Genomic DNA, 27,314 nt, shown 5'->3' on the forward strand with positions numbered 1-27,314 from the left:
TAGGGTTTGCACCTGCACTTAAGGCAGGTAGTGACTGATTTTGACAAGAAGGGCACGTGGCTACGATGGCCTGGGCTTGTTTGTGCTTTAGGTGGAATTGCCAAACCAAGGCAGGTGCATTCTGATGAAAAAATTGATGACTGATCTTTGCTTGTTGGAATACCTCTGGGAGCGGGGCCATCTTGGCTGTAGCCGCAAGGGCATCAGCTTTCCGGTTTCCTTCTGCAATGAACCCCGGCAGGTCTGTGTGTGACCTAACATGCATCACATAAAATGGGTGTTCTCGGCCAGAAACAATTCTTACTAACTTAGAAAGTAATTCATATAAAGGAATGTTGGAAACTTCTTGCAACACAGCATTCTCTGCCCTAGACACTACACCTGCAACATAAGCTGAATCAGTAACTACATTTAAAGGCTCAGGAAACTTCTCAAAAGCTCTGACTACAGCGGCCAGCTCAGCAATTTGGGGTGATCCTTCCACCTTGGCAATATCTGCTTCCCACTGTTGAGTTTGGGGATCTTTCCAAGTTACCACTGACTTGTGAGACGCACCAGACGCATCAGTAAAAACCGTCAGTGCTTTTAGAGGTGTCCTGCTCTGAATACTTGTCAGTGATAATGAAAACTGAACATCTGAATTGAAAATTTTGTGGGCCGGTCTGTGAATTGAAATTTGGCCTGTGTAGCTATCTAGGGCTAATTGCAAGGCTTCATTCTCTTGATAAAATTGCTCTAGCATTGCTTGAGACAAATGGCCTGATTTCAGGTTTAAGGAAATGTAAATGCAGTCAAAGTCACACCCTGCCAATTCTCTGATCCGTATCCTTGCTTTCCGGATCAATTCTGCCATCAGCTCTTGTGGCATTGTCATCCTTTTTGACCTGTTGTGACTGAGAAAGACCCATTCTATAATTAAGAGGGGATCTTTCTTGACCTGGTCCTTTTTCTTTGCCTGGACAGTTTCCCACTGAAAAATCATACCATGGAGGTGTGGCAGCTTGCCTAGAATGATAAATTTGAAGGGGAGACCCTGCTGGCACCTGTGGGCCTGTCTAGTAGACATGATTTCCTGAACTTTCTCCAGTGCGGTTTTCGCTTCCTGGGTGAGGGTCCTGGGAGCACTAAGGTCATCTCCCCCTTTTAACAAATTGAAAAGGGGGGCTAGGTCTTCGGTGGAAATGCCTAGCCAAGGTCTCACCCAATTTAAGGATCCACAGAGTTGATGGAGATCCGCTAAGGTTTTGATATCATGTTTGATAGTCAATTTTTGCGGCACAATGGTCCGCTTTCCAATTTCAAGGCCCAGGTACTTCCAAGGTGGCATCTTTTGAATCTTTTCTTCTTGGAGCTCGAACCCTGCAGCAACCAATGCATTGATTGTCAGGTCAAGTGTGTGAGTAAGCATGTCATCACTTGGGGCACACACCAGGATGTCATCCATGTAGTGCAGGATGATGGAATCTCCTGCAGCTTCACGGACTGGAGACAACAAGGAAGAGACATACCTCTGGCAAATCACAGGACTGACTTTCAGTCCCTGAGGGAGGACGGTCCAAGGGTATCTCTTCATTGGGGCCTCCAGGTTAATGGTGGGAACCGAAAAGGCAAAACGCGGAGCATCGTCAGGATGTAGGGGAATGTGAAAAAAACAATCTTTGATGTCAATTACAGCTAAAGACCAATTTTGTGGAAGCATGCTGGGTGAGGGCATCCCTGGTTGTAGGGAGCCCATGTCCTCAATAACGTTGTTGATTTGACGGAGGTCATGGAGTAGTCTCCACTTGTCTTTGTTTGGTTTTTTAATGACAAAGACAGGCGAATTCCACGGCGACGTGGTCTCCACAATGTGACCTTTTTCTAACTGCTCTTGTACAAGTTCTTCAAGCGCCTTTAATTTGGTTTTATTGAGCGGCCACTGAACTACCCTTATTGGAGTATCAGTTTTCCAAATCAATTTTTGGGCATGGCGCACCTCAGCGACCGCTCCCCGAAAAACCTGCGGGTTTTCTGGGATGTCAATTGTGGTTCCCCATTGAACCATTAAATCTCTGCCCCAGAGGGGCTCTGTGTAGTCTAAAACAAACGGGCGAATGGAAGCTATTTTGCCATTGGGTCCCTCAATTTGAACAACGTTTTTTGACTGTCTTGCCAATTGAATTCCCCCTACACCTTGCACGTGTCCTGCTACGTTTTGCAATTCCCAGTGTGATGGCCACTCTTTAGATGGAATAATCGTGACATCTGCTCCAGTATCTAAAAGTCCTTGTATGGACTTGTACTCGCCACCACGGTGTAACCCACATGATAGCTTGGGTTTTTCTTTTCCCAATACGTGAGTCCAGCAGACACTGGGAAGGAGTTTACCTCTGAGGGTGTTTGCTTGCTCCTGGTCCCATGGAGGCTCAGGTACTGGGATGGCTTGGGCTATGATTTGGCCTTTGGGCAAGTACACGGGTGGATGCGTACAGTGAAGCCATATGACAAATTGTTTCGGGTCTGATGATATGAGACCCGGAGGAATAATAATTTCTTGGGGTGTGTGTTTTGTGTCCCCAAGGACGACATACTTACTGTGACGCTTCTGGCAAAGCTGTGTCCAAGTACCTGGTTGTTCAGGGTTAACAGCTATGAAATGCCAGTTAGTGTCTCTGAGATGGAGAGGTTCGGTCAACGCCAGCCTGTAAGGGTTATGTGAAGAGTCAGTGGTTAAAATTGGTCTGGGATTATTCCAATGAAATGAATGTTCTGTTTTGTTCAAAGCCAGTGCCTCGCTTGGCACCGATACATCTTTTACACTAGATTTCTTTTCCCTCCCCCGTACTTGAATTGAGCCCACCCTATTTTTGTCATAGCGCTGGGGAAAGGAGCGCTCTTTACTCAGTTTTTTGAGAGGTGGTCCTTTGGGGAATTCTGGTTCTTAAGCATATTGTATTTAAAGTCTAAAAACTGCTTTTTCAGAGGGCAGTCCGGCATCCAATGCCCTAACTTCCCACAAAGATGGCAAGGTCTATTAGAGCTGGAGATTCTCTCTTGTGGCATCGTGACATGCTGGAGCTGGCTGGTAAATGGTGGCTCAGGGCCTTCCACTGCAGCAATCCTCCTCTGTGGTTTTGGTCTCTCGTCGTGGTCAGCGAGGGTGATGGTAACTTTCTTCTCACACACTTCAAGCATGGCCTGCAGCGTAGGCGTTGGGTCAAGAGGCAGGCTGAGAATAGCAGCTTTGCACTTCTCATTGGCATTTTCTTTAGCGATCTCGGTGAGGATTTCCATCCTGGCTCCTTCATTCTGAACTTGCAATTCAACAGCTCTTCTCAACCTTTCCACAAAACTCAAAAAGGACTCAGATGGAGATTGTGTTATTTTCAAATAATTTTCAATTGGAATACTAGGACGGAGCCCAAAGAAAGCTTTCTCAGCTGCTCTAGCACCTTCTCTGAAAGCCCTTGTGGGAATGCTTTCTGCCTGGATCACGGTGTCTTCCCAACCTCCCTGTCCACAGAGGTGATCGAGGGATAACATATTACCATAAACATCACGAGCAGTAGCTTCATCAGCCCACAGAGCTGGTAAAATTGCTCTCAAACCTTTTTGCCATGCAACCTCCCACAAGAGATATTCAGAAGAGGATAACAGGCAGGAAAAAAGGTGTTTTATATCAGCAGGGGTTAGAATGTGAGCGAATAATGTAGCTTTAAGGAGCCCTCTAAAATATTCACTTGATCTCCCAAAATCTTTTTGGGCTTTGGCTAGTTCTTTAACAGAATCGACAGAAAGGGGGCTATAATTTGGCTGGAATGCCCCGTTTAAATCAGGGATATATGAGACAGGGGCAGCAGAAAAGGACTGTCCTGTTTCCGGGTTGTGTCTCCCAGCAACAGCGTCTCTTGTTACACTGCTCTGAGCGCCGGAGGGCGGGCCGTGGGGGGGGCGGAGGGAGCCCGCGGCGGGCGGGCAGAGCTCTGAGGGGGCGGGGGCGGCCGGGGCCAGAGCGGGAGGGGCGGCCGGGGCCAGAGCGGGAGGGGCGGCCGGGGCCGGGGGAGGAGACGGGGGAAGGGCGGGAGGGCGGGTTTCGGGGGCGGGGTGCTCCGAGCAGAATGGGTTGTTGGGAGAGCGAAAGGGATTATGGGAAGGCGAGGAAACCACCATTGCCACGTGGTGTCCGCCATTATGGTCCGGGGAAGTTACCGGGCGCGTCTCAGGGGTACCAAGGCGGGCACTAAGGTTGTGAGACACGGTATTATAACTTGTGGAAGCAGGGGGGAGGGTGAGATTTCGGGAATTCAGGGCAGAAGTGTCCGGGTTGGAGACAGGAAGCCTCGGGGGGGGAGCAGGGGTTTGTGCAGCGGCTGGGAGTGGGGAAAGGGGGGTGGGGGAGGGAGAACCGAACTCGGAGGGGGGTAGATCGGGTTTTTGGGAAACAGAGATATTGAAACTGTTGCTGGATGGCTGTTCTTGCATCTTTAAATTAAATTTTACAACATTTCTTATCTGCAGGGCTAAAAAAGCAAATTTTGACGGAGATGTGTCTCCTGATTTCCCTGCCTTCAATAATTCACTACCAATTTTGTCCCAAAAAGCCAAATCACTGAGATTTTCAGTGGACACGTCAGGGAAGTGAAGGAAAAGCCATCTGACGAACTGTTTAACATCTGTTTTTGAAAATCGGATTTTTTCACTCTTAAGAATGTTTAAAAGATGATAATAGACACCCTTGTGAGATACAGAAAGCCTAGCACCCATTTTGGCTCTGATTTTAAATTTGTATCTCAAATTTCAGCAACCCAGGTGGGGGGGGGAGGAGAAAAGAGCCTACAGCTGGCAGCCTGCCCACAATAGAGAGAAAAAAAAAACTTCAGCCCTCCGCGGCGGGGCTGAGAACAAAGGGCAGGGAAACACCCCCTCCCAAAGAGGGGAAAAACAAGAGAAGGGTAAAACTTACCAATCCAGCTGCAGGAGAGGGGAACGAAAAAGCCTGGGATGTTGATTTCCACCTAAAGCTGACTTCTTAGGGTACATAAGAAGCTCCCAGCTTCGTCCACAAGAGAGCAACTCACTAAAACGGAGTTTTTTCTCTCCTGAGGTAGCTTGCCGGCCGAAGGCTTATCGAACAGACTGAAAGTATGTCCGAGCCCCTTTCCGTGGGCTCCTGGAATGGTCCCAGAGCCCCACGGCTGGGCGCCAAGCTGTCCCGGTCTCTCTGCAAGCCTCTCACTGTCCCTGGGCCTTACCCGGGTCGGCAGAGAGTGGGGGGTGCAGCCCCACCACGGCCAACTGCAGGGAGACACTCTCTGTGCCCCGAGGGTGCTGAGGGCACTCAGGCTGGTTGCCTTCGCTGCAGCAGAGACGACCGAGACGTCGGTGGAAGAGGAAAGGGGCCGACTCCCAGCAGGGGGTAATCCAAGGTTTTATTAAGGAGTCCCGAGGGAGCTCCTATACCTCAGGGGGTTCCTGCCGAGAGCACTGGGGGATGTTCGGGGCTCACATTTAAAGGGGGGAGGAAACTAACATAGATAAAATCCTACTGACCAATAGGTATCTCTGGGGGATGGGTGCTGGGGGGATAGACATACAAAACAGCGTATGGGGCAGGACTTGGGGGGTTGACCCTTGGCCCCTGGCTAATCACTCGACAACTTGGACCGAAACTTCTAGGTAGGGGGCTGGGATGTCGAGGTGACTGGCAGAGAGCCAGGGTGGGGGTTTTGGAGGTCTTATCCCGGGAAAGGGATAACACAAGTAGAGGGAAAAGGAGGGGGGGGGTATAGTCTGGGATAAACCATTTGGGAAAAACATGGGGATACAAAACAAACTACTTCAAAGTATTACAAAATATAAGAACGCACTACAACACATGAGTTTTAACAGGAAATGGCTCTCGTTGGGTCTCTGCCCGTTGTGTTAAACCTTATTTGGAGCACACAGGAAAGGACAGGATGGGTGGTTCTACAGCGGAAGCAAAATGAGTAGGCAATTGCATTGGTTATTAGATGGATGGAAGCATGGCCCCTCAAGGAATGTGCGGTAAAGATGGTAATTCGAGACAGAGTAAAGGCAGTTATCGGCTTACCCTGAAAATACAAAATTTAAGTTAGTGGGTGTTACTTTTGCTTCTTTTCCTTGAATTCTCTTGCAGAGAGGTTGGTAGTACTGAGAAATGTGTCTTGTACCATTTCCTTTTGCAGGGCACCGACAATGCCAAAAATAGGGGAATTTGATGTACCTAAGGGAGAAGTGTTGCCTTTGCAGAGGGGTTGAATTAGTAGCTGAACTCCAAACTTGGAGCAACTAGCTTGGTTGCCCATTATGATAGCAGCAACCAGTTGTAAAGTTGAGTGGATGCTACTTGGTCCTAAGTGGTGACTAGGCAGATGACTTCGTCTCTGACTCTGTGTGGGTGAAAGTTATTTGACTAGAGGTGAAGGTGTCATTCTGCTACGAATGTGTCATCTGGAAATTGCAAGGTCTGTAATGGTATTTGAAGATCTATTTTTTATGTGCCTTGTTTGTATATGAATGTTAAGACTGTGAGGGTGTGTGTTGTGGATTGGGTAGAAGTTGGTTAGTTGTAAGTGAATGAAGAATGGATCCTCTGTCTGCTTGGATTTTTGCAAGGGCCCTGCAGAAGTCCTTAGCAGTTGTTTTTGTGGGTCAAATACAAAAAGGGCGACTTGTAGGAAAGACATTTTGGTGCTGTTGCTGTAAGCCAGTGAAGGCTTCCTGAAGATAAGGAAAGCCCCATTTCTCTCTGGAGGAAGGTACCAAGGCTATCAGCATGGCAACGTGAAGAAAGAGAGAAAGTTACAAGATATGGACTTTAGTTGGCTCACAGAGTGACGCGGCTCCTTTTCACCTATTGAGAACTTTGTTTATTTTTCATGACCAATGGGCAGTGTATGTGTTTGTTAAGTAAATTTAATAATCTTGTAAAGCTGTAAAGGCAACCTGTTGCTTTAATGAATCTCTCTTATACAGCCTTCTGATCTGAGTCCTGGTGCTTGTGCCATGTCGTGCTCTATAGCGACACCTCATCTCCTCTTTAGGGCCTTGATCACAGCAGAGACAGGAGCCTGCATGGGGCCATTGATCACACTCTCACAATTTCTAAGCTTGTTGGTGACAGAGCCCACCATCTCTCGGTTGTTATCGGCATTAATCATTGCAGTGAAGGTGGTGTATTGAGATGGCCCCAGATTTGCCAGACTCCACAGCATTTTTCCTGTGCACTGACCTTGTCAGGGTCATTATCATGCTGTCCATCCCTCCCAAAGAGTACCTCCAACACTGCCACTTCTCTCAGCTGTTGGATCCCTTCCTTGAGGATCTTCCAGCACATTCTATGGTGCTGCTCCTGCATTCTCTCCCTGGGGACAAACCTCTCTCTGACACTCAATAAAAGCTGCTCCCAGAGAGAAAGGGACCCTAGCTCCCTTACAAAAATCTGATTCATACCCGAGTCCTGGGTCAAGGGTCCCAAATTCCTTGCCTCACCACCATCCAGTTGCAGGCCTGTACCCATAAGGTCCCAGACCCGGAGTAACCAGGTTGTATAAGCCTCACATCCCTGTTGTACAATGTCTTTGTGCAGATTACAGAGACTTTTGTACATCAGGGACTCGGTGATGATCTCAACCACTGGCTCCCCTGTGGGTTGTGAGGGCCCTCCATTTTTACCCTTATCTAGGGTGATCTGATTTCATCTTAGACCTCCTTGTTTCCACAGGGGCGACTGCTGCTGGCTGTGACTGCCCTTGCAGTTCAGCTGGAACCTGGACGGTTGTAACATCTGTGGGTTCACTGCTGCACCATCAGACTCTCCCTCTTTGGGGCAGGGGGAGGGTTTCTCACCAGCTGGGGAAATGTGCTCCTTCAGCATCTGGCCCATCTCCTTCACCAGAGCCCCCACCCAGTCTGGGTGGTTCATTTCTGAGCTGGGCTGTGGGGCAGGGTCAGGCTCTGGGGCAGCAGCATCCCTTGTCTCTGGGGTAGGTGCCAGGGTGGTTATCCAGGTTAATCTTCCCTTATCCCTGAATGCTAAACAGAACAGGCCTATCAGCAACACCAACCACTGTATGATATCATTAGCATTTAGAGTGGATCTGAACCCTTTGAAAACTGTTGGGGCAGACCCAAAGAGCTGGGAGAAGGGTTGAGAGAAAATTTCCTCTGGTGTAATCTCCTTACAGTGGGTACCATTATTAAAGTAACCCCAAAACCATACAGTTAGTGTGTGATAGCTCTGAATCCATGTGTCTGCCTTCCAGCAGAAGTTAAAGATCCATGAATTCCTCACCTCATTAAGCCATAAAGCAAACTGGATAACAGCCAGGGCAGCCTTAGCTATGGTTAGCCTGTGTTCCAGGGATGGCCGGGGTGCTCCTGATGGGGCAGAAGGAAGAGCCCCAGGCCCTCTGTGAGGGTGATGAGGGCAGTGGGCTGTCAGCGGGGGCTGGCCGGGCGAGCTGCAGTGCCTGGGCAGGGAGCTGCAATCCCTGCCCCGGCTGCGGTGGCTTCGCTCCTTGTGGGGACCAGGGGTGGCATGGGCAGAGCGCACAGAGATTCCAGGGACATGGGGGAGGGGATTCATGGCCAGCACCTTGCAGCTGATCCCCTTGGCCCCTCCTCTCTTGTGGCCATGGCAAGACCTGGGTGGGATGGCCCTGGCAGAAAGGTCTCCATGGATTCCTGCACATCCAGGTTCTGACCATGGCTCTGTTCCTCTCTCTTCCAGCCCTTCAAGCCCTGAGTGAAGACAACAGCCCCTCCCACATAAGCACATTTGTTCAGGTGTTGTTCGAGGGAAGAGCTGCAGAACAACTTCCATCTGCTGGCTCAGAAGAACCAGTGTCTCTTGAGGACCTCCAGGTCCCTTGGAAGGTGAGAGCACCTGGAGACCAGAGGAGACCAGCTGGAGCTGCAGGCACAGCTGATGATTGGCACAGCTGAGCCTGGGGAAGCTCCCATAGCTCCTGCCTTCTCCCTCCCTGTTGACAGCTCCCTCTCTCCAGCCCTCAGACCCTGCCTGTGGTAGTTGGTGTTTTACAGTTGTTTTAATACAAAAGTTAGATTTCCCATGTTAGTCAGTTATAATGGTTTCTCCCATGTACCCCATTTTTTCCCCCTAATGGTTCAGTCCTAAGTTGTTCACCACAAAGTTTTCTGCCACTTGTCTGCCCATCAGTGTGTCAGTCTCCCTGCTCCTCCCCTCATTCCCTCATAAGCCCTTGTCAATCTCAGTTGTGCTACCCCTTACTCTTGTCAGTCTCTGTAGTCACTCCCCTTGTATTCTCAAATGTTCTGTGTCAGTTAGCTATGTCTCGATGGCTGACTGGTTTGTGAGGCTTCTTCCCTCCCTGAATGATCCTTATTGGAGTTGCTGAGTGATCTGTTCCTCCCCTAAGATCCCCTCATTGGGTGAGAGTTGTATCCACCCCTTGCACGATCCCTTCTTTAAAAATGCTAGTCGGACCCATCTGCTTTGTGACTTGCACCTGACCCCTTTTGGGAATAAACCTTCCTTGGAAACTCAGACAAGTGATTCCTTCCTTGTTTCCTTTGCCTCTGATTTCTCGTGCCGTGCTCCTGCTGTGTCACCCACGCCGTAGCGATTACCGCCACCCTGGACGGTCTCGGCAGAGATCAGGGGGTGGCCACTCTTGAGTGTGCCCTCGGCCACCAAGGGTGTGCCAGCCAGAGAACCTCCATCCCGTGGCTGCAGAGCCCTTCCACACCTGCCCGTCCCCTTTCTCCCTTCCAGCTCATCCCTTTGCTTCACCTTCCATTAATAAACAGTTTGGCTTCTTCACTTTACATGCATCTCTGTGGAGCTGGAGCGATGCAAATCCAGGGCCCCGGGACACTCAGGCCCCTCCTGCCATTCTCCTCCACGCCGTGTTTTGTGCACAGACACAGAGGAACGAGGGCAGATGAGGCTGGAAAGGTCCCTGTGCTGAAGGTCCAGTTCCACAACACTGTGGAGGCAGAGATGTTGCTGAGCACCCTGGAGGCCCTGGACTTTGGAAGAGCCAGCCCGAGGATGCTCTGAACCCAGCTGTGAGGGATTCCATGGCAAGCATCCATGGAGGGCAAAGGAGCTTGGAATGCTGGAAGGTTTCAGGAACAGCTTCCTGAAACCACGGCAGTGCTCCATCCCTGCCCTGGATCAGGAAGAGGGCAGAACCAGAGACCATCTGGGCTTAACAGAAAGCTTTGGGTGTGCCTAAGAGCAAATGAAGCAGCAGCACAGTGCCCGAGACTCAGACGCGCGACCGTGCCAGTGCCCAGAGCGCTGTCAGGCAGTGCCGGGATCCCGGGTGTGGTTCTGGTCCCCACAACCGAGGAATGGCAGCCCCAGGCTCAGACCCAGTCAGAAAGCCAACCAAGTGAGACGAGAGGGAGGGCACCCTTCCTGTTTCTCGTGGGTATGGCCACAAAACAGCCCCTGCTGCTCCTTCCTCCGCCTGTGTTTGGGGTGTGCTGGTGGCAGAGCCAGCCAGGTTGTGCTCTGTGTTCCAAAGCCTGTTGGGAGCGGGCATGAAAAGCGCTGTGTGCACAGCAGAGAGTCCTGGAAGGTGCTGGCAAGAACGTCCTGCAGGGACAGGGCTCTGGGCTCTGGCTGGGAACAGCCTGGTTTTGCTGCTGAGAGCGCAGGCAGGAGCTGAGGCAGGTGAAGAGGCAGCGGGCAGCTTGTGTTTGTAGAGGGCCTGGGGCTGCACCTCTGAACCTCCCCCTGGACACACACTTGGGGGAATACGAGCTAGAGCTGGAGTGCCTGTCCTGAAAGGACCTGGAGTCATTCAGCCCTGCCAGCTTTTCTAAAGAGTGTGTTGGTGTTCCCCAGGAAAGCTACACATTTGGGGAAATGCCTTTGGAGGAAAGGGGCTTGCTTCTCAAGGAAAGTGCTTCCCAGGCAGCTCCCAGTGAGGTAGGTGCAAGTGTCCCCCTTTGGCTCTCTGTGCTCCCTTCAGTTCTTGAGGCCCCTTGCACTTGGCAGAGGGGTAGGGCAATGGAGAAGGCTGTGAAGAGCAGGTTTGGCATCTGCCTGGACCTGCAGAGACCAACCCAAGCACCTGCAGCAGGGTGTGTTCCCCCCTTTGGACAGAGGTGTGAGCAGGAGCATCTCTGTCCAGCCAGGAGCCCCAAAGCTCTCTTTGAGAGCTGTGAATTAAAAGGCCTTTACGCACACACTTTTCACATCTTCCCTGTCTGCTGTGTTTCAACTCTTGGCAATGTGCATTTGCCTCCTGCTTGGTGGAAGCTGCTGTGGCCCAGGGCTGGCACAGAGCTGGGCTGTGTGGGCCAGGCAGCGTGGAGAGCCTTGGCTGATCTTGGTGTGTCCCTGGCCTCAGAAAAGGCTTGGAAGGTTTGCCTCCCAAGGCATCCTGCTCATTGGCTCTCCCTGTGCATCTTGGAGAGAGCAAGGTGGGCATTTCTGGCAGCTGGGCATCAGCAGGCCTCAAAATGGGGGCGTGTTGTGGAGCGAGCCCAGCTGAGATACCTGAGAGGAGCCCAGTGCTCCTTGCTCCCCTCTGCTGGCACGTGAGCGTTTGTCTGGTTTTGGGATGGCCCTGGCTGTGTCAGGGGTGCTACGTGGACACGAGACAGCTTGTCCTGTCCTGCTGGGTCCCAGCAGTGCCTCACAGCAGCCCTGCACCCATGTCAGGATGCTGGCCAAGAGAGGTCCTGGAAGCTGAGGCAGCTGATTTTAAGCTTGTGCAGGTGCCTACAGCTCAAGGCCAAGGGTGTTCCCTCGGGATATAGTAGTCCTGAGGGGTCTCCCTCATTCAAAGAAATCAGCAGACAAATGGATTTTCTGCCAAAAGCCCTTTTATTGACTTGGCAGGAGGAAAGGTGTCTGCACCCCACTAAAATGTGTTTGCCACGTATAAATTTCAGCGGGTTGATGTAGGAATTGTATCAAAAATACCATCCATTTTTACACTGCTGAGATGATTCGATAGGCAGGTGGTAAGCAATACATTGTGTCAGATTCCTAGACTTGAAGTTGATGTCCAGGCACTGGCCAGGAGCGCTCTCAATGCCCCAAAGCAGCACAAAGTCTTCCTCATGGCTTCCCTGCACTGGGCTGATTCCCTACTTGCCTTTAGTTCTTCTGGCAGACTATGTCTAAAGCTTTTGTCAAGTCACTCTCTTGTCAAGTTAGGCCAGTGTAGAGAGCTTTTTGGATTATTGGTTAGCTGCGAAAGGACATTTCGATGTGATACCAATGGATAAGGATAGGGGAAACAAGCTGGGAACTGAGTAACCAGTGCCCAATTACTGACGAAGGTCACAGTGACCTTCTCTGAAACGGGAAGACGGGGGAGAAAATCGCTTGCCAGAAAATGTAGTTATCTTAGGTAGAAAAGTTAGAAGAATGCAAACATAGAAGCAAAATAATTGTTAGAAGATAGAAGTAGGTGTGGTTGATCCAAGTGTGCTTTAACCAATAATGAGCTCAGCTTTTGCAATATGTATAAGCTTCATTAACACCAATATAAATATGGGTGAGCTTTCAATAAACTTCGGGATTTGCAATTCACGCATATTGTGTGAGGCATTTCTTCTGCCGTTCACGACAAATGGTGACCCTGGACGTCGGGACTAGCCACGGTCGGCGGCGTGAGCGGAGTTCAGGTCCTATCTGCAGCCGAGGACGGCAATGAGCACCGCTGAAAAAGGGAAGGTGCCGAGCCCCGGGTGACCCCAGAGAGGGCCCGGCTGACACTTGCTGCCAAAGCTGGAAAAGGGCTGCAAGAAGCGCGCTATTATCGTTCAACACGGATAAAGTCAGGCAAGCAGCATATAATTTATTTCATAGCTTATTATATAAGCGTAAGGTTACGGGTATACATTTGTAGAAAGAGCTTCATGGGTTGTTAGCTCATGGTTATGCTCAAAGACTTTTTCGGACTCCTTGCACAGTGCACAGGTTATCAGAGTGCCGTATATTTGGGGATTAGTTGTGGCAGACAGTCATAGATACTGATAAAGCCGCGAGAAAGTTGGGAAATTTATGACGGGTCGTGCATGCTGAATTCTTGAAATACCAGGCCGAGGAAAGAGCTGCCCAGCAGACTAGCGTAGCCCGTGAAAGAAACAGGAGTTACAGAGACTGGTTTGGGTTCCCGCCGACACGAGCTCCTGCTCTAAACGGCAGTTCCCCACCCCCATCGGCGCCTGCTCTAAGCAACACGGCCCCGCCGACATCAGCGCCTGTTTTAAGTGGCACCCCCTCGCCGACTTCGGTTCCTGCCCCATACGGCGGTCCCCTGCCGGCACCGGGATCTACGTTAAGCGGCGGTTCCCTGCCGACACGAGTTCCCGCTCCAGACAGCAGCTCCCTGCCGCTATCAGCTCCTGCTTTGGGCAGCAGCCCCCCCACTTGCGTACTCCAGCCGTGCCGTCCGCACCGCCTGCCCCGGTGTTAAACCCTACACCGCCTCAGCCTCCCCGCCGCAGCGCACAGCCCGCAGCCGCCCCGCCGGAGAGGCTCGTGCCGGCCCCGGTCCTGGGCGACTTAACAGCTGCAGCGCGGCCGCCTCCCGTCCCGCTCCGCTCCGCAGCCGCCCCGACCCCCGAGCCGAAGGGGGGGCGGCAGGACGGGCTTCCCACCCCCCGTGGGGCAGCGGGCTCCGGGAGGTCCGCCCGCCCCGCGGCTGCCCGGCAGAGCTCTACTTCCTGGCCACCAGCTCCCTGCGCCCGGACACCAGTAGCAGCTGTCACCTCCTCGGCTGAACCTGCCTCCAGCCCGCCACCACCGGGAGCCTCGGAGTGGACCTGGCAGCAGCAGCGGACAGCAACCCTGATAGCTGCTCACCCGGAAAAGGTTCCAACTGGGGTAAAGGGACCACTCATTATTGATGGATTACCTATGGGAGCTTTGCTTTTAGGACGTTCCTCGGCTACAGTGATGAGATTGTTTGTTTTATCTGAAATGATGGACGCTGGCTATATAGGGGAGAGTTCTATTATGCTGTATACTCTTTTTCCACCTATGCAAATCGAACAATGAACTGTTGGATGAACTTTGACCTGTGTTAAAGGGAACTGATCTGGCACAGCCTGTTCGTATAACCCCTGAACAGGGTGAGACACTGCAGCAGATATTGGACTGTGTTACACAAGGCAGTGTTCGGAGACGTGATCTTGATCTCCCTATACAGCTGACAGTTTGGTGTGGACCAAAATTTTTACTGGGTGCACTTACTCAGCATAACAGAAAAACGGGGGAGATATGGGCCTTGGAATGGATATCTCCTCCACTTCAACAACATAAAACCCTTCTTCAGAAAATTGAAATTTTAGCTGATTTGCTCAAAAAGGATCGTGATAAGACAGTGGGGTTGGATCACTAAAGCCCTTATCGGATGCTATAACTGCTTACACAGGTGCAGGAAGAAAATCCAAACAACTGTTACTCATTGTACATATTTATATGTTTAGAAGACTGGACTGGATGTCATGTAACATTTAGAATTATAATTTAACCTGAATGTTAGTTTGTACAAAAACAACAAAACTCCCACTCAAAACAGATACTAAAATATATAATAGACTTCCAACCATATTATTATTATTATTATTATTATTATTATTATTACTATTGTGGACAATTTTGATAAATAATTACCAAAAAGAATATATTCATCCTTACTGTTCAAGCATCAATTGACTTTTAAAACATAAAACATAAACACTGATGTTTGAGGCCTAGAAAACATTCATTCTATTGTTTGAATAATGATTTCAGTCTACAGGAAAACTGTTGCTTAGCTTTTCCTGTAACATCGAACAAAGAGTATTTTGTACTTAGTTGCTATCCTTTTTCTTTGTCCGAGTGAGAACACAATATGTCATTTAAAATATTTTCTCATTTAATTTACATTTTAGTCTGAAAGGGAATATGGGTTTAAAAATCATACCACAGCATTAACGTCCCTTTGCACTCAGAAACATATTTCTTGTACCTGTTCAATTTAAAGCAAACCCACAATACTCTAAGCACCTGACTCAACTTGTAACTTCTCCATCACTTCTTATATTTTTTTTCCCTCTGAAAATAACCAGTGTGAGCTGTAGTTTGTCTCTCATGTGTTAAGTTCTTCACTGGCTTTGCATAAGGAGATTCACAAGCACATGAGTTATTCTACACTGCTTATTTGTCTCAAGCATCTGATCTAAAACACGTCATCTGATTTGTATTTCTTAATATTTTATAGGTGAGTTAGTTCTGAGTAATTTTTCTCTGTTTCCTGTGTCTAACCAAGATGCTGAAGGACTTTGTTGATACATCAGACTTCACTGAAACAAAGGCTTCACACAGATCAGGCATCTAAACTATTTGTTCATTTTAAAAGTGGTATTTTGGCTACAGTATATTTTTTCCACTTGTGTGGTAGAAATATTCCTCTGGCACAGTCGAACGCGATAGGTCCTATTTTGGGAGGTCAGGGTCCCAACCAAGTGTGAGAGGATTGTCTGAAGAACTTAAAGAAGTTGAAGCTGAGGAGAAAGAGATGTTCTTAAGAGCTTGTGACAGACATGATGGCCGAGTGGCCCAAAAGAGTGCCTGGGAAAATCAAGATGGGATAGAAACTTTATGTTGTTGCTTTATTAATTTTTCTTTCTTTTGGGGACAGTGTAGACCATCAGGCATGGGCCCCACCGCAGCCCAAAACTAACATATGGGTCACCCTGGCAAACTTAACCAAACAAGAGACTATTTGCCTGTCATTGTCTTCTCCTGGCAATCCTTTCACAACTTGTTTGGTTAGATTACCAGCAGATCCCTGGCCGTACCCTTTACATATACCAACTTGTAAAGTCAGCAATACTAGGATGAGTGTGGATAATTGGGATCAGTGGATTTCCCGCTTTCCTCTAGCTCCACAGGAGCCCCAAGAGTTAGAGTTGTTAGGGTCAGTGATGGCAGATGCATGCATTCATTTTAACCATAGAAGTCTGCTGTCAGTCAAGAACCACTCTAATGTTGTAACTTCCAGCATGGCTGTCTACCGAAATGCATCGGCCTGGTGCAATTATACAACAAAGAGAGTGTCAGTCTCATCAAATGACCCGATTCAATTGCCAGCAGGATATTTCCTAATATGTGGAGACCGTGCTTGGGCCGGTATCCCATCAATGCTGCACGGGGGACCATGTACGCTTGGACGGCTGTCTCTACTTACACCTAACATGTCCATGATACTGAACATGAGCCGCCGCCATCGTAGAGGCAGACGAATGGCTCATGCATTTGCAGCAGACTGCCGGGATGATGTAAAGTTTTGGTCCCCAGCGGCCATAGTTGCAGCATCCTTCTTAACTCCAGGGGTATCGGCAGCAGGTGCTCATGCTATTTTAAATAAGTTAGGGTGTTGGCTTGCTAAACAAACAAATGCAACTTCTTTAGCAATTTCCAGTCTTTTGCTTGATGTAGATTCTATTTGCTATGCGACACTTCAAAATAGAGCTGCAATTGCTTTTCTCTTACTTGCACAAGGCCATGGTTGTGATGAATTTGAGGGCATGTGTTGCATGAATCTTTCTGATCATGCACAGTCTGTTCACTCACAGCTCTCTGAGTTACGGAGGTTAACTGGGAACTTACAGGTGGAATCAGGCCTTGGTATTGATGGATGGCTCAAGTCTTTAAACTTAGGATCATGGTTACGTTTTATTGTTAAGATTAGCATTGTAGTAGCTATTGTAGTTTTGCTGTTAGTATTAGTCTTGCCTTGGTTTTGTATATGCTTACAGAATATGGTGCGAAAGATGATAACTACTGCATTTAATCAAACCATGCTTGTTCAACAGAAAAACAGGGGAGATGTAGAGAGCTTTTTGGATAATTGGTTAGCTGAGAAAGGACATTTCAATGTGATACCGATGGATAAGCATAGGGGAAACAAGCTGGGAACTGAGCAACCAGTGCCCAATTACTGACGAAGGTCACAGTGACCTTCCCTGAAACGGGAAGACGGGGGAGAAAATCGCTTGCCAGAAAATGTAGTTATCTTAGGTAGAAAAGTTAGAAGAATGCAAACATAGAAGCAAAATAATTGTTAGAAGATAGAAGTAGGTGTGGTTGATCCAAGTGTGCTTTAACCAATAATGAGCTCAGCTTTTACAATATGTATAAGCTTCATTAACACCAATATAAATATGGGTGAGCTTTCAATAAACTTCGAGATTTGCAATTCACGCATATTGTGTGAGGCATTTCTTCCGCCGTTCACGACACTGCTGGGCCTGGAGCTGCTCCTGGGCCAGGTTTCAGGCCAGCGCCTGCGGCAGGGAGATGCAGTGGGGGAAGGAGGATGGAGAGCTGCTGGAGAGGCGGCCTTGGGGCCAGCAAAGGCCAATTAGAGGAACTCACAGCCAGGACAAAGGCACCCGATTTGTCCCCGTCGGAGGTGCACGTGCTGTGCTTGGGCCAGCTGCCCTGCACATGCAGGAGGATCAGCAGCACCGGCTCTGCAGTCCTGGGCGAGCACATGATGCTCTTCCACATGGTGAAAGCAGCTCTGTGGGGTTAGAGCTCTGTCTCAGGGGGGTCTCAGACACGGCACGGGGGCCTGGGCAGCAGTGGGGACCTGAGCTGGCTGCCAGCTCTGCCTCTGCCCACTGCCACTGGCCAGCAGCAGCCAGGCAGCCCAGGCCTGTGGGGACAGGCCCCTGAGGGGCAGCGAGGGAGCATGGCAGCAGGCTCGAGGCCTGACGTGCAGGGGCTGGCAAAGGGAGCAGCCAGAGGGCCCTGGAACTCTCTGTTGCTCGGACACCTGGGCCAGGCTGTACAGGCTGATGGGCTGGGGAGCCCTGAGCCCTCTGGGCAGGTGGGCGCCATACCCGTCACAGGACGGGGCCACACGCAGGAGCGTCACGACTACGTCAGCGGGCTGTGCTTCCGTCAGATCCAGCAGGCTCCTGTTCAGCCTGTGCTCAGCAAACTGATTGGCCAGGAGCCACTGGTGGATGTACCTGACCAGGGCGGGCACCTGGACAAGGCATGGGGACACTTGGAAAGCGGCCAGAGGGAGGAATGTGCCCAGCTTCTCCAGAGAAGTGCTTCCCTTGCCACCACGCTGCCATGGCCTCCAAGAGTTCCAGTGACCCGCAGGCATGGCTTGGGAGAGCAAGCAATTCCTGGGAGGATCAAAGCCTGGCCACAGGCTGCTTACTTGCTTTGGGTTGGAAAAGCCCTCCTCTACCAGCATATCCAGCAGAGCAGCACTGGTCTTGGTTTTGAAGATGTGCGAATAAGCTCTTAGCCCAGTGCCCATGGTGCTGGTCTCTTCCGCCCGGATTTTCTTGATGAATTTGCAAACCACCTGTAGGAGAAGGGCAAGAAGCCAGGGATGTTGCAGGGAATGCTGCAAGCGCGGTGCCAGCAGGCCCAGCCCAGGTGGGGATGGCTGCAGGTACCTGCGCTGTTCTGCGGAAGAGGCCACGGGCGGGCGCCTGCTCTTGTGTGCGCTCCAGGGCTGCACCTGGCAAAGAGCGAGCACAGCCAGAGCTGAGGGGCTGTGGGAGAGGCCAGAGAACACGGCCCAGCCCTGCGCTCCCCAGGCAGGGAGAGCCCCGGGATGCCCCAGGGGATGGAGCACGGCCCCTGCGGGGTGTCTGCCCGGCCCCTCTTCCGTCCTGTCCATGGGCATGGCCCAGGGGATGGGATGGGATGGGATGGGATGGGATGGGATGGGATGGGATGGGATGGGATGGGATGCAAAGATGCCAAGCTGGCTGCAGGAACCAAGCCTGTGGCCCAGCTCTGGCACTCACCCTCCTGCGGCAGCTCAAACGGCACCACCTCTTTGGTTTCCTGTGCTGGGGCAGCTGCAGGGCCTTCTTCCTCCTCTTCTACCCCCCAGGCCACCTTGGGCGCTCTCAGGGGTATCTGCTCCATGTTAGTGACTGGATTTGTGGCTACTTGCAGGAGAGATGCCTGGGAAAAGCTCCGAGTCAGCAAGTCCTGCAGTTGTGCCTGGAAGGCACCTTCAAGACAGAAGCCTGGGGAAGGCTACAGGAAAGCAAGTCCTGCACTCTGGTCTCCAGGGCTCCTGCCACAAGGACAGGAGATTCCTGTCAAGGATTGTGGTGGGGCCTCGAGGGCACTGGTGGCAGGGATGGGAGATGCCTCTGGGGCACCAAGTGCCACGCTCTGCCCTCGAGAGCACCTACAGAAGAGAAGCCTCGGCAAGGCCACGGGTCACCAAGTCCTGTGGCCTGGCCTCGAGCTCAGCTGCAGGAATAACGCCTGGGAAAGGCTGCGGGTCAGACAGGAACGAGTGCACTGTGCGGGGGCTCCTCACGGCACCGCTCTGTCCCGTTGTGCCCCGTGGCCTGTTCCCAGCAGCCAGGCATGCTTCTATTTCCCACGTGTCACAAAGGGGCCTTGGTCACCGGGTTCCGTTCCATGGCACGGTGACCGTGCTGCAGCGTGCCAGCCAGGGCCCTTGCACACACTGCCTTCTGCCCTGGGGCCGCCCCCAGCCCAGCCCAAGTGGCCCAGCTTGGAAGGAATCCCTGGCCCCAGGTGTCTAAGACAGCCCACACAGGATCTTTAGCAAGGGCTCAGAGCTTCAGCAAACGCTGCCTGGCTCTGCGGGCTCACTCCTATCCCCATATCTTTCCCTGAGAGCATTTGAATTTCTAAATTAGAATCATTGGAAGGGAGGGGATTTACATTTTCCATTACAGAGAAGCCTTCTGCCTTCATTAGCAGACGCCTCTCTCTTCAAAGCAAGGCAATTGTTTATCATCTTGCAGATCCGCAGTTGCTGGGGAGCCCTGTTTTACACCAGGGACCTGGAGAACCATTGCCAGCAATTGGGAAAATCCTAGCTGCTCCATCCACGTGTAGATGAGCTCTCCAAATTTGCCCCAAAATTGGGTCCAGCTCTTAGAGGCCACAAAGAGCAAGTCCAAGTGACTTGATGGTATTTTTAGCCCAGAAAGCCCTGCAGCTGATGGCACACTTGACAATCAGCAGGGGACACAGCTAGGCCAAAGCCCAGACCTCTGCTGGGAGCCTTTCTCCTCAAACACCCTTCAAACAAACCTCCATGCAAGTCCCTTGGGAAAGCTTCTTCAAATGATCCATTGCTGGCACACAACTCCACAGCCTTATGGGAAAGATCCTAAAGCAGCTGCTCTGGAGTCCAAGAGCCAGCACTAAGAGTCCTTGTCATCTATTTGGAGCTGAATGCCACTTTGGGGGATTTGAAGGAGTTTGGAAGGAGCTAGAGAGCAGACCTCTGAGTTTTTTAAAGGATGCCATTGCTTTTTCTTCTCTTCTACCTAGCCAGGAAGGGTGAGTTTGGCTCACATCTCCACTGCATGGCTCACAAGGCCGCAAGACTTGTAGTTCCAAGAGCTTTGAAGGATTTCTTGGCCAAGAAGACACTGCCAACAAGGATATTTCTGTTTTGGAGCCAATGCTTCAATATTTCCTCTTCTGGACTCACGCTACAGTGGAAGCTTCCTTAGCCAATCATGTTAGGACACACAAACCTACAGCACTGCATCCTAAGCTTCTTGTTTCCCATTGGAACTACTTGGATTTTTTCTAGATCTTCAGCCCTAACTCTCAACTTTCCTCCACTTCAACTTTCCTCCCCGTGTCTCTGCTCTAATCAACTAGAAATCCGCATGCTGGCTTCTAGCACCTAAGTTTGGAAGCCCTTTCCAAGGTGTCCGATCAAATGCTGTGTTTGATTCTAAGCTTTGCTGACAAGACCAAAGGTCTGAGATTTCCCTGCATTTGGCTTTCCGACAACACCGATGCTGTTAGTTGCACAGCGCCCAGGATCCCTCTTGCAAGTCAACTCTGGCAGGAAGAAGGCGGCTGCCAGGGGGCTGCTTGTGGCCTCTGACAGCCCCATTGCTCAGGGCTTGCCAGAGCCCCAGCCCCTCAGGGGCTGCCCCAGCCCGGCCAAGCTGCCCGGCAGCAGCGCCGCAGCCCCACAGCCGCTCCAGAGGAGCCCCATCCAGAGGCAGCCGGGAGCCCTCAGCAATCCAGCCAGCAGCACGTGGGCAGGAGGACACAGAGGGCGCTTCCTGCCTGGCACAGGGCTTGTGGCCATCTCCAGGTGTTATGAGTTAATGTCTAAGTTTGTTCATCAAAACTATAGAAGGGGGAAAAGCCAATAATAGAAAAAACGCAAGGACGGATGTAACCAGCTAATATGTTACAAGATGAATATAACGGGCTAATATATTGCAAAATAACTGTCATAAGGCTTAAACCACAAGCTGTCAGAAGCTAATATGTTGAAAGGCTAAATAAGCAAATGTGTAACTATATGTAGCTATGTGCCTAGCTATGGTAAAGGCTATTGTAAGACCTCGAGGAAGAGGACGGGAGCCTTAGTCCAGGCGACCACCAGAAGGCAGAATAAGATCCCCTAGCAACTATCGGCGCAGACGCAGAGAACGCCGGAAGGACACCCAACAACAACAGATAAAAAGGAGGACTGAACTGCCAAGTGGTGTGGGCCGATGGTGGAGCGGTGACTCCCCAGCTACACCCAGCGCTCCCAGGTGGGTGCAAGCCTTTTGTTGGCTTCACTCAGTGCTGTAATTTGCCTGTTATCGCTTGCTTTATCAATTAATAAATTACGTTTTATTTGGACTCACTTTTCGGTGATTGATTCCTTACCGCAACTTATAACAAATTGGTGCCGTGACTCGGATCGGGAAAATTCTTGGAGAAGAGAGCCTGTCAGGGAGGCGCCCCACCTCACGGTGGCCCCAAGGTTCCCATTCTCCAGGACCCCTGACCGACGAACCCAAATTCAGTAACAGGCAAATTGAGGCTGGAACCCCATAATCTTTGTGCACGAAGTCCGGACGAGACGCGGCGAGGAGCGTGAGTATAAGCGGGGATAGAGTCTGGTTGGGGTTGGGATCCCGGAGTGTGGCACTCCCGGAGTGCGGTGTGTGAGACGTCCTCTGGACGGTGCAAGTGCGGACCCCTTGTAGTGCGGTTCCCAAGTACCCGCGAGGGACTGGGCCACGAACGGGGGGAAGCGAGAGAGTGTGTGGAAGAAGACGCTCCAGGAGGGGATAAGGGAAGAACAAACCCTCTAAAGACACTCCGGAAGATGGGACAGGGGAAGAGCAAGCCCTCTAATCCCATAAAGAAAGGACCTCGCATAGGGCTCCCCTCAATACCTCCAGATAGCCCTTTAGGCTTGATGATTAATTATGATCCATTATTGTATGGAGGTTTGGGGAGGGAAACAGATCAGGGCAGATAGCCTTTACTGCCCTGTGTTTGGAGCATTTGAGGATTGGATCTGTCAAGCCCTGAACACATATGTTAATTCAAAGGAATCATTTAGTGCAGAAGAAAGTGAATATGCTGCCCTGTGGACTGTTGGTGAGACCCATTTTTCCCTATTTGTATTAAAATCTAAGAAAAAGAAGACGAGATCAGGCGATAATTGGGAAATGCCTGATCCTTCTCACCCATCTTATTTACCACCTCCTCAAAATCCTGATTTACCACCCCCTCCTCCTCCTCCCCCGTCACCACCTCCTGCACCCCCTATTCAGGACCTCAACAATGTCAAGTTAGAACCTGATTCTCCCCAGGAAAGAAGGAGAATAACTAGGAGCCAGTCCCGGCAGGATGCAGGCAGGGCTCCTTTACTTCCAATAAGAGAAGTAGGAATGGGCATGATTCCAAACCCCAATGCAGGACAACCAGGTCAGCCTGCTCAAATCCCAGGGGTAGGATATGTGATGGCTCCTTTGAATTCAGGGGATGTCAGGGAATTTAAGAAAGAAATGGGACATCTCTTGGACAATCGACTAGGGGTAGGGGAAAGGGTGGATCAATTCTTGGGACCCAATATATATACCTGGGATGAATTACAATCCATATAGGGAATTTTGTTCACACCCAAGGAACGGGGAATGGTAAGAGCAGCTGGAATGAGAGTTTGGGACCAGGATCACCAACAGGGGCTGCAGGGAGGCATGAAATGGCCACTCCAACGTCCTCATTGGGATAATCAGAATCCTGAGCATAGAGCTCACATGAGTGACTTGAGGACGATTATTATTCAGGGAATAAAGGAATCTGTCCCTCGAGGAAAGAATGTAAGTAAGGCATTTAATGAACAACAAAAGAAGGATGAGGACCCCACTGAATGGTTGGAGCGATTACGAAAAAGTTTCCGGCTATATTCAGGAGTAGACCCCGATTTGGAAGTTGGACAAGCTTTGCTGAAAATGCAACTTTTAGCCAAGGCATGGGTGGATATTAGAAAAAAGCTATAGAAGATGGAGGATTGGCAGGACAGAGGCTTAGATGAGTTGTTAAGGGAGGCCCAGAAGGTGTATGTTAGAAGGGAAGATGAAAGTAACAAGCAAATGAGGATAATGGTGGAAGCAGTACGAGAGGGTCAAAAGAAGGGGCAAATGAGTCAGAGGGTTCCAGGTATGCAAAAGAAAGATCAAGCAGAAGAAAAGGGGGGTGGGGTCGTTTGCTATTATTGCGGGAAGAAAGGACACATGCGACAGGAATGCCGCAAAAGGCAAGCAGATGAGAAACAGTTTCAGGACTAGGGGTGTCAGAGGTTCTACTTGCTGGGGAAAAGAGAAACAACAGAGCCCCCGGTAAAGCTTAAAATAGGTCCCCAGCAACAGGTATACGAATTCCTTGTGGATACGGGTGCCGAACGATCTATGGTACAAACTCTCCCCAAAGGATGTAATCTGTCCACAGAAGTAGTGCAGGTAGTGGGAGCTAAAGGGGAACCCTTTGGTTTACCTATGATAAAAGGGCCTTCTAAAATAGGAATAGGGTCCTTATTGTTGGTCCCAGAAGCCGATTATAATCTTTTGGGGCGGGACCTCATGATTGAATTAGGAATAGGGATAGAGATAATTGAAGATAAATTAAGCGTAAAATTATGCCCTTTAAGAATCAGTGATGAAGAAGAAATAAACCCAGAAGTTTGGTATACTCCAGACACTATAGGCAGATTGGATATTCCTCCTTTTGAGGTAACCATTAAAAATCCCGAAATTCCTATCAGGGTAAAGCAATACCCCCTATCCAGCAAAGAAAGGAAGGGATTAAAACCAGAAATTGAACGGCTATTGCGGCAGGGGTTGCTTGAACCATGCATGTCACCCTTCAATACTCCCATACTACCTGTTCAAAAATCGGATGGGAGCTATAGGTTAGTACATGATTTGAGAGAAATTAATAAAAGAACAGTTGAGAGGTTCCCTGTGGTAGCCAATCCATATACCTTACTCAGTAAACTGGGGCCTGAGGACAGATATTACACCGTGGTAGACCTTAAGAACGCATTTTGGGCTTGCCCACTTAAGGAAACATCACGAGATTATTTTGCATCTGAATGGGAAGACCCAGACACACACCGCAAGCAACAACTTCGATGGACAGTATTGCCCCAGGGATTTACAGAATCCCCTAATCTGTTCGGACAAGCGTTAGAACAGATCCTGCAGGAATATCACCCCGAGGAAGGGACCACCTTAATTCAGTATGTGGACTATTTGCTAATAGCAGGAAAAGAGGAAGAATCAGTTAGAAAGGGAAGTATAAAGTTGTTAAATTTCCTTAGTCTAAAAGGGCTAAAAGTTTCAAAATCTAAATTGCAGTTTGGAGAAAAAGAGGTAAAATATTTAGGACACAGGTTAATTGAGGGAACAAAAAAGTTGGATCCTGACAGGGTCCAGGGTATACTCTCCCTTCATGCCCCAAGGAGTAATAGGCAAGTTAGACAGCTGTTGGGGCTATTTGGATATTATAGGCAGTGGATTGAAAATTTTAGTAGGAAAACCAAATTCCTGTATGATAAGCTCACAAAGGAGGGACTAGTTAAGTGGTCTAAGGAAGATGAGGAACGACTGGACACATTAAAGACGGAGCTGGTGAACGCTCGGTTCTCAGCCTCCCCGACCTCAGAAGGCCTTTTTATCTGATTGTCAATATAGATGAAGGTACTGCATATGGGCTACTAGCACAAAATTGGGCAGGGAGTAAAAAGCCTGTGGCATATCTTTCCAAATTATTGGATCCTGTTAGTCGGGGATGGCCAGCTTGTCTCCAAGTAATAGGGGCAGCAGCGCTATTGGTGGAGGAAGCCAGCAAGGTTACCTTTGGAGCAGAGCTGCATGTACCATCTCCACATAATATTAGGGGAGTTTTACAACAAAAGGCTGAAAAGTGGGTCACGGATGCAAGGCTCTTGAAATATGAAGGGATACTAATAGCATCCCCAAAATTAAAATGAGGCACTACATCCTTTCAGAACCCAGCCCAGTTCTGGGGAACCTGAAGAAGAACTCACTCACAACTGTCTGCAGAACACAGAGGAACAAACAAAAGTTCGCCCCGACCTAGAAGAAGTGGAGTTAGAAATGGGAGATAGGCTGTTTGTGGACGGGTCCTCTCGAGTAGTGGAAGGGAAAAGAAGGTCAGGGTATGCAATAGTGGATGGCAAAACCCTTTCAGTGGTAGAATCAGGACCCTTGAGCCCTAGCTGGTCAGCCCAGGCGTGCGAACTCTACGCTGTCTTACGAGCTTTGGAACGGCTTAAGGGCAAAACCGGAACTATCTATACAGATTCCAAATATGCGTTTGGCATCCTGCACACTTTTGGAAAGATTTGGGAGGAAAGGGGATTATTCAATTCCCAGGGCAAGGGATTAATTCATGAGGAACTAATACGAAGAACCTTTAAAGCCATAAGAGGCCCTGCAGAGATAGCGGTCATGCATGTTAAGGGCCACCAAACAGGAATTGGAGCCACTACCCGAGGGAATAATTTAGCGGATCAGGAAGCTAAAAGAGCAGCTTTGATGACACTCCAAGAACGTAGTATTGTGAGATCTAGAGAAAATTGTTCTACATGTGGTAAAGATTTAGAGGAGACCCCCTGTTAAGCTTGCTGGAAGACTTTTGGGACTGAGGCTATAAGGCGTTCTTGTGACAACCCAGAGAAAATCCGTTGTTGGTATCATGGCTCAAAGTATATCCTAACTTTCTCTGCAAAGTAACAGGAAAAATTAAAGCAGATGGGAATACAAGAAAAAGAGGGGAGTTGGTTGTTACAGGATGGGAGGGAAGTGGTCCTAAAGGCCTTAGCCCTAAGAATACTCCAGGCAATACATGAGAAAACACACTGGGGCACACAAGCATTAATTGATCAGTTTGCTATAAAATACATGTGTATTGAGTTGCATAACTTGGCAAAGCAGATTACTCACCGGTGCCTCACCTGTCAGAAGGTTAACAAACAGCACCAGAAGTCCCGGGTAATGGGGGGGAGTTGGCCCATAGGCCGTTCTCCCATGTACAGGTAGATTTTACAGATTTACCAAAAGTAGGACGATACAAATACTTATTGGTCCTGGTAGATCACCTGACCCACTTTGTAGAAGCCTTTCCCACTGCTCGAGCAACAACCCATGTGGTGGTTAAAACAATACTTGAGGAAATAATTCCTAGATATGGCTTGATTGAAGTGATAGATTCTGACAGGGGCCCTCATTTTGCTTCCAAAGTAGTGAAAGAAGTTTTTACTGCTTTAGGAACACAATGGCAATATCACACCCCATGGCACCCTCAGAGTTCGGGCAGAGTAGAGAGAATGAATGGAGAAATAAAGAGGCAATTGACTAAAATAATGATAGAAACGAGAATGTCCTGGCCCAAATGTTTACCACTGGCCTTACTGAATATCCGTACCCAGCCACGGACAGATGTAGGGATTTCCCCATTTGAGATGTTATATGAATGCCATATGACATGGAGGGACCGGCAGATCATCCTTGTCTGGAAAATGTACAGATAAACCAATATCTAACCCATTTGATGAATAGGAGAGGGGAGCTCCGTGATAAAGGGTTACTAGTGCAGAGACCTCCCTTAGATGTTGCCCTCCATCAAATCAAACCTGGGGATAGAGTGTTGATTAAGACCTGGAAAGAAGCTTCCCTAACACCTTGTTGGGAAGGTCTGTATGTGGTACTGCTTACCACAGAAACTGCCGTTCGAACGGCTGAGAAAGGGTGGACTCATGCTAGTTGAGTAAAGGGACCAGTTGAATTTGAGCACACATGGAAAGTAATGAGTCAGCCCGGAAACCTAAAGGTTAAGCTCAAAAGAGACTAGTCCTCACCTAGATCAAGAGGACCTTTTTGTTCTCCCCAGCATGAACTGCAAAAAACAAAACAAAACAAAACAAAACAGAAAACCAGGAACCAGCGTAGTGAATGTGTTGAACAGATTTCGGCCAGTTTGGCTTGGACTCTGAATATTAAGA

General features: G+C 49.6%; 1 long non-coding RNA gene across 1 annotated transcript; it reads left to right on the forward strand.

The window, feature by feature from the left end:
- Positions 1–4,058: 4,058 nt before the first annotated feature.
- Positions 4,059–4,632, forward strand: LOC139603608 (uncharacterized). Its single transcript, XR_011683761.1, has 2 exons — positions 4,059–4,224; positions 4,498–4,632. It is a non-coding gene; the product is annotated as an uncharacterized lncRNA (long non-coding RNA).
- The last annotated feature ends 22,682 nt before the right edge of the window (positions 4,633–27,314 follow it).

This window comes from Agelaius tricolor, unplaced genomic scaffold (assembly GCF_023055355.1).
Source record: "Agelaius tricolor isolate 1412-34295 unplaced genomic scaffold, bAgeTri1.0.p SCAF_40, whole genome shotgun sequence".
NCBI lineage: Eukaryota > Metazoa > Chordata > Aves > Passeriformes > Icteridae > Agelaius > Agelaius tricolor.